The 6,912-nt window shown below is 37.0% G+C and overlaps 1 long non-coding RNA gene across 1 annotated transcript; it reads right to left on the reverse strand.

Annotated features, from left to right (window-relative positions):
* Positions 1 to 4,517: 4,517 nt before the first annotated feature.
* On the reverse strand, positions 4,518 to 6,434 carry LOC110721777. Its single transcript, XR_002511463.1, has 3 exons — positions 6,171 to 6,434; positions 4,740 to 4,783; positions 4,518 to 4,650 (listed from the first exon to the last, which is right to left on the reverse strand). It is a non-coding gene; the product is annotated as an uncharacterized LOC110721777 (long non-coding RNA).
* Between the last annotated feature and the right edge of the window lie 478 nt (positions 6,435 to 6,912).

Genomic DNA, 6,912 nt, shown 5'->3' on the forward strand with positions numbered 1-6,912 from the left:
TTTATTAAATAACACAATTAACTAGAGGAAATATTAATCAATAAACTAAAGCATCCAAGATCAAGCATCACCACGATTATGATTGATAAACTAATAAATCTACCCCCAATATATAAATCAATTGACAAGAAGAAAAGCAATCCCTAATAATAATACCAAAGGTCTCTTCCGAGTTATCAATGGCTTCCCAAATTAACTATCAAGCCTACTTCCGTGGAATCAAGCGAATAAGGGACATTAAACACCATGCCTAGATTCCTAATTATTCAATCATCTACTTCCGTGATGATCTTCAAACCCTTAATTGAAATAACCTAATCCCGTTAATACCCAACTTCCGTTGCAATAAGAACAAAGGGATGATAACAATACTAATTATCCCTAATCTAGTATTGGCATAAACACAATCAATTAAGCATGTCAATTGGGATTATTATTGGGGAATTTAAAGATCTACTTTATACATCAATCATAATCGGGCTTAGCAAGATCCCGGATTAAGGAAACTACTCACAAATCATAATTAAATCAAAAAACAAGATCTAATAGAGAACACATAATTAAAGAACTATAAAATAAATAAAAGAGATGGAAAGTAAGAAATACCAAATACTTCAATTGATGATCTTGAATTCTTGAGGAACAATTAATAAAACTAGGATTAAAGATTGAAATTGCTTAAGAAAATAAAACTAGGGTTCTTGAGAGTTTTCTAGGGCTTAAGGAGAAAACTAATGAAAAACTAACTGTCTAAAAGTTAATTACAAAAGGGTATTTATACCCCCAAAAGATAATATTTCGGAAAAATAAGAAAATACGCGTTCTTGAGCTTTGCCCGGTCTGACCGGGCGGACCTCGCCCGATCGGGCGGAGGAAGGCTGCGTAAAATACGACAGTTTTCCTTCTTTGCCCGGTCTGACCGGGCGAACCTCGCCCGGTCGGGCGCGCGTAACACGTTTCCAAAATTGCATCTCATAACTTGATTTCTTCATCGCCCGGTCTGACCGGGCGAAGCCTGCCCGATCGGGCGCGCGTTGCACCGTTCAGAATTGGGCTTCTTCCTGTGAACTCCTCATTGCCCGGTCTGCCCGGGCAAGCCATGCCCGGTCGGGCATTCCACATAAATTGCAGTTCTTGGCTATCAACTCTTCCGAATCTACTAAAAACACGTCCAATTGCCTAGAAACGCTTCATATTCCTGAAAAGCTTACTAAAACAATCGAATACACTAAAGAAGAGATTGTTAGCAAGAAATAGCTCCGTAGAGCTCAAAACCATGTAAAATCATGCAATCAAACCGGGGAAAACCATTGTATAAAACACGTATATCAATTACTAACTCCATATGGTTCGGAACCACGAAAAGAGGATCGGGGATGATGGTACGAAGTGAGTCATGGAGTCACATTCGCCCGTATTGGCCTCTACTCGATTCTTATAGTGAAAAGTGATTCCTGCGATCTCAAAGGCATACAAACAAAATATTCAATTTGCTCCAAACTATTATTTAGCTAAATTGGTTTAAAATTAATGCAACACATAATTCTGAAATATTAGTGATCACTTGATTAAATAACAAGATTAAAAAGGAACCTAAACCGGTTGTCCAAATTATCTTATTAGGCGTGATTTTCAATTACATATTCCCTTTAAACATGCAATATGGTGATCAATAAATAATAGAATCAATATTAATATAAAAACCAATCATAATTCCAACATCATAAAAATCGTTAGAAAAATAATAATAATAAAAAGAGCATGATCCTTACTTTGAATCTGTTTGCATGCAACTACAAAAAAATGAACGAGTTAGTAACTTCAAGTAGGGGTGTACACCGGTCCAAAACCGGACCGGACCTGGACCGGACCTGTTTGGACCGGGGACCTGAATTGGGTAATTATGAGGACCGGGGACCGGACCTGAATTAACAGGTCCGGTTCCGGGCCAGACCTGAAAAATCAGGTCCGGTCCGGGTTTGGACCTGAATGGACCTGTTTTGTGTCTTTTTCGTTTTTTTTTTTAATACAAAACCTGTTGGACCTGCATATGGACCTTCATATGGACCTGTTTTGTGATTTTTAGACCTGTTGCATAATTTAATAATTACATACAAACCAAAATTATCAATTACAAAACTACATAAAGTCTATAAAGTCCCGATTCTCAAACACCAAAAATACAAATGAGTCCACCGAAAATACAAATAAGTCCACAAAAACTCATAAAATTACATAAATTCTCTTAAGCCTCAACTCTCAAGTACTAGGAATACATAAATTCTCCAACGAGTTGTTTTCCCTTTGATCGCGTGATTCACACTAATGAGTCCACGAAAACAACTTCATCGTCTACATCGTTAGATTCACCACGTTGCACCTCTAAATAAAATACAATATAGAATATATTAATGATTGATAACAATGAAATAATAAATTTGGTGTAACAAAATTTCAAATACATAAAATTATTACTACCTTTCTCTATTTCCTCTAACTCTTTCAAATTTTCTTCCACATCAACAATTGGCACTTCCTTAGCTCTAAGCCAATCTTGTGTGCAAAGTAACGCTTGAACCATCTTCAATACAAAAATATTACACAAATATGTATAAACAAAGTCATATTAAGATATAAACAAACTTGATTTTATAAAATAAAAAGATAACGATGCATTACCTTAGGAGTTAAAGAACTCCGAAATGGATCTAGAGTACGACCTCCCGTACTAAAAGCAGATTCCGATGCAACGGTCGACAATGGGATGGCTAGTATGTCACGTGCCATGCGATTAAGAATCACATAACGCTGACCATTCTTACCCCACCATGTCAATGCATCTTGTTCTTCCTCCTCCGGCCCTAATTGATCATTTAAGTACCTATCCAACTCACTTATTGCATACCCACTTGTCCCCTTCAATCGTTTTGCTCTTTCTTTTAGTTTCCTCACATAATCGGAACCCACTCCTTTACTATTATCAATATCCATTGACATATTATCTCCACAATCTGGAATATTAGAAGTAGCATACATTTTTCTATATTCCTCAAATAAAGAGTAAGCGAACTCCTTCACATCATTAGCAAGTTTTGTACCCTTTTCCGGTCCATGCATATCCGTTAGTGTCAATTCAACAATGACCATCTTAGAGTGAGGGTCGAGAAGAAGAGCAACATAAATGAACTTATTCATCTTATCCACATCCCCCCAATACTTAAACTTTTTTTTCATTGCAATGGCCATGGCTTGAAAATTCAAGTCCTCACTTTGTTCCCAATTATTCAACATATCATACATAGAAGCAATTTCTCCTAAACCTTTATTAGCTGTCACATAATGGGAACCAGAAATTTGTTTAGTTAACAGATAAAACCCCTCTAGAAACAAAACCAACCTCTCCACTTTTTCCCAATCTTCGGGTTCGGGAGGCCTTTCATTGTCATTCAAATCCTCTCCATCAGGAAGAGATAACCCACTAAAAAAACGTCGAAACTTCAAAGTCGTTTCCAACATTATGTATGTGGAGTTCCAACGAGTGGGGACATCAAAGGATAAAGAAGATTTTGAATCTATGTTTGCTTTTTGCACAAGATCTTTGAATCTAAGTATTCTTGCAGGGGAATTCTTAACATATTTCACAGCATTTCTAACTCTATCAATGCACACACCATGTTCTCTAATACCATCCCACACAATTAAATTAATGATATGAGCAATGCATCTAACATGAAGATTTTTTCCATCATTTATACATCCTGTTCTTCTAACCATTCTACTCAAGTGTGCACAAGCAACATCATTTGAAGAAGCATTATCAACAGTGACAGTAAAAAGTTTATCATCAATACCCCAATACTCTAAACATGCCTCAACTGCTTTTCCAATAGCCTCTCCTTTATGACTAGAAATTGGACAAAAATTTATGATCTTTTTATTCAATTTCCAGTCATAATCAATGAAATGAGTTGTAAGACACATATAATTAATTCTTTGTATTGAAGTCCAAGTATCAGTGGTCACAGAAATTCTTTGACATGTCTTAAACATTTCTCTCAATTTCTCTTTTTCACTATAATACAACTTTAAACAATCACGAGCAATGGTAAGACGAGATGGAATGTGAAATTGTGGACATGCAACTTGCACAAAGTGCCTAAAACCGGGGTTTTCCACATGCTTAAATGGTAACTCATCAACAATAATCATGTGAATCAATGCCTCTCTAACATCATTCAAGTTAATAATCCTACTCCCACACTTTAATTCACTACTCTCATGTTCTTGATCAAAATATAATTTAGTTTGCTTTTCTTTGCCCTTTTCTTTTTCTATATTAATAGGATTACCGAGACATGATTCTGCATGGTTTTTAACATTTTTTGAACCATTAAGATTACCATCAGCAGCAAAAGTTTTAGGACAGAACTTACATTCAGCTCGTAGTTTTCCATTCTCGACGTACTCTAAGTAATATTTCCAATACTTAGCTTTCCTCTTACTTTTTCTGTTCCATATATATTCCCGCCCCGCTTTTAGCTTCTTATCAGGAGGCAAAGTAGATTGCAATTCTTCCATATCCTTTTCAGAAAGTGGCTGTGACGTTTGTTCAGAAAAAGAAGCAGACCGTTTGGATTGAGAGCTCTCCATCTACAATATAATTATATACAATATAAGTAATTTTAAAGTAACAATTATATACACATACCATTTTATAAAAAAATTTAAGAGCAACTTACATTGCAAGAATAAGAATCCGTGGTTCCTTGACTTCCTTCACTCCCTACAAGAATAAAAACAAAAATAAGAACCCTGAACTACACACAGGTTAGCCAACTTATTTAATCTTAATAATCTGAGTCCATACTTTTAGCAGCCTAGCAGGAATAAACACAAATTTTAAAGTATAAGTTAGCTTAAAAAGTGTCCATATATACACATTAGAAATATCAATACACATTAGAAATACTTTCAACTTTCTGAAATTTATGTTAAGAAAAAAATGAGAGAACATTATAAACCTTTAACTTCCATTTAAAAGGTTTCAAACAAAAAAAAAAACTACAGTGAAGAGGGTTTAAGTATTTCATACAAGTTTTTCAAATGTAAATAGAGTTTCTTGTCCAATTCTCCTTGAATTCATACCTTATAAATTAGTTTAAATTATTTGAACTAATAATGTTTATTATGATCTATTGCAACAGGTTAAGGAGAATCCATCAGGAAATTTCAAGGAGATGTATAGACATATTTGTAAAGGTGCATGGACTTTCTCAACACTAGATCACGGTTGGCAAGTCTCTGATTGTACTGCAGAGGGGCTCAAGGTAATTGAATACACATTTTCTATCATAAACAATACTCATCTAGCCATTTCTTAACCCTCGAGTTTTCATCTTTAGATGAGAACACCTAACAACGTAGCAAAATTAAAACAGCCCCATCCCTAACCCTTACCCTACCCAGATCCACCACTGCCCACACAACACAACACAACCAGCTTCATTGGCAGCCCCACCCCTAGCCGCCTTCCCTGACACTCCAACCATGGAATCCACCCCACAAATTCCATTCCCGCCGGAATAACCTCACTCAACCACTCCAAAAACCCCTCCAATCCAAAACACCACCCAGCCACCCCTAAAACCCATCTCCACTCTCGGTGACCCTACCAGCCACCACGAAAACCCCATCTCCACTCCCGACAACCCCATCAACATTCACAATTTTCCATCCAGCCATCCCAAAAACCCCACCCCACCACCCCAACCCACCCCACCCCACCCCACTGCCACCCCTTAAACCTTAACCCCCACACACCAGAACCGTACCACCGTAACCCCACCATAACCCCACCCCAACCCACCCTACCACACAAATTTTCGCACTAAATTAATCTTAATAATCATAATAAACACAAAATTTCGAACTAAATTTCGTACTTGAACCCTAAACCCTAAATTTCTTAATTCTTATGAACCCTAAACTCAAAAAAACCAAAAAAAAACAGAAATTCGAAAGAGATGAACTAAAAATAAGAAATTCAACATGCAAACATCAAACAATCATTAAAAGCAATTGAAAATTTGAAACAAGAATAAACATATAAATTCTCACACTTAATTTATTATTTCGAATTAAAAATACCAAAATTATAAGCAAATACTTACCAGATATTATCGGTGTGCATCGCCTGAGAGAATGAGGGAGGTGTCGGCAGTGGGCGGTGGCCGGAGCGAGTTGGGACAGCCGGACAGCCGCGTTGAGAAGTTGGGATTGAGGGAGGCTGAGAGAATCAGTTTGGGCTTAGGGAGTTAGGGTTAGAACTTAAAAATATGAAAGAGATTGAGGGAGGCTGAGAGAATCAGATATTTTCTTGTTTTTTTTTTTTTTTTTTAATTACGATTTTCCCGGGTTTCAGGTCCGGACCTGAAAACCCCAGGTTTGGACCGGGTCCGGACCGGGACCAGGAACCTGGATTTTTAAGAACCGGGACCGGACCTGAATCAACAGGTCCGGGTCAGGTCCGGTCCGGTTCAGGTCGGTTCAGGTCCGGTTTCAGGTCCGGACCAATTTTTGTACACCCCTAACTTCAAGGAAATAATAAAACAATAACTAAATTAAATTAAATAAAATAAGGTTGATTTTGGGGCCAAACCCTCAAACGATTCTACATTTCACGCCTTAGCTTAAGGACAGAACCTCGAGTAAAATATGGACTCCTTTGAGTGCTTGAAGAAGGAATTTTGAAGTGAAAAGGGTAGGCTAGTGTTTAGGTCAATAGCATAGAAGAGAGAAAAATAAGAATAATGAAATTCTGGTTGCCCCGTACATCAGAAATGAGGGGGTATTTATAGGGAAAATGTGCTGAGGGAGCACACGGAACCCTAAAATAATAAAAACCCTAAAAAA

This window comes from Chenopodium quinoa, unplaced genomic scaffold, assembly GCF_001683475.1.
Source record: "Chenopodium quinoa cultivar QQ74 unplaced genomic scaffold, ASM168347v1, whole genome shotgun sequence".
NCBI classification, from domain to species: domain Eukaryota; kingdom Viridiplantae; phylum Streptophyta; class Magnoliopsida; order Caryophyllales; family Amaranthaceae; genus Chenopodium; species Chenopodium quinoa.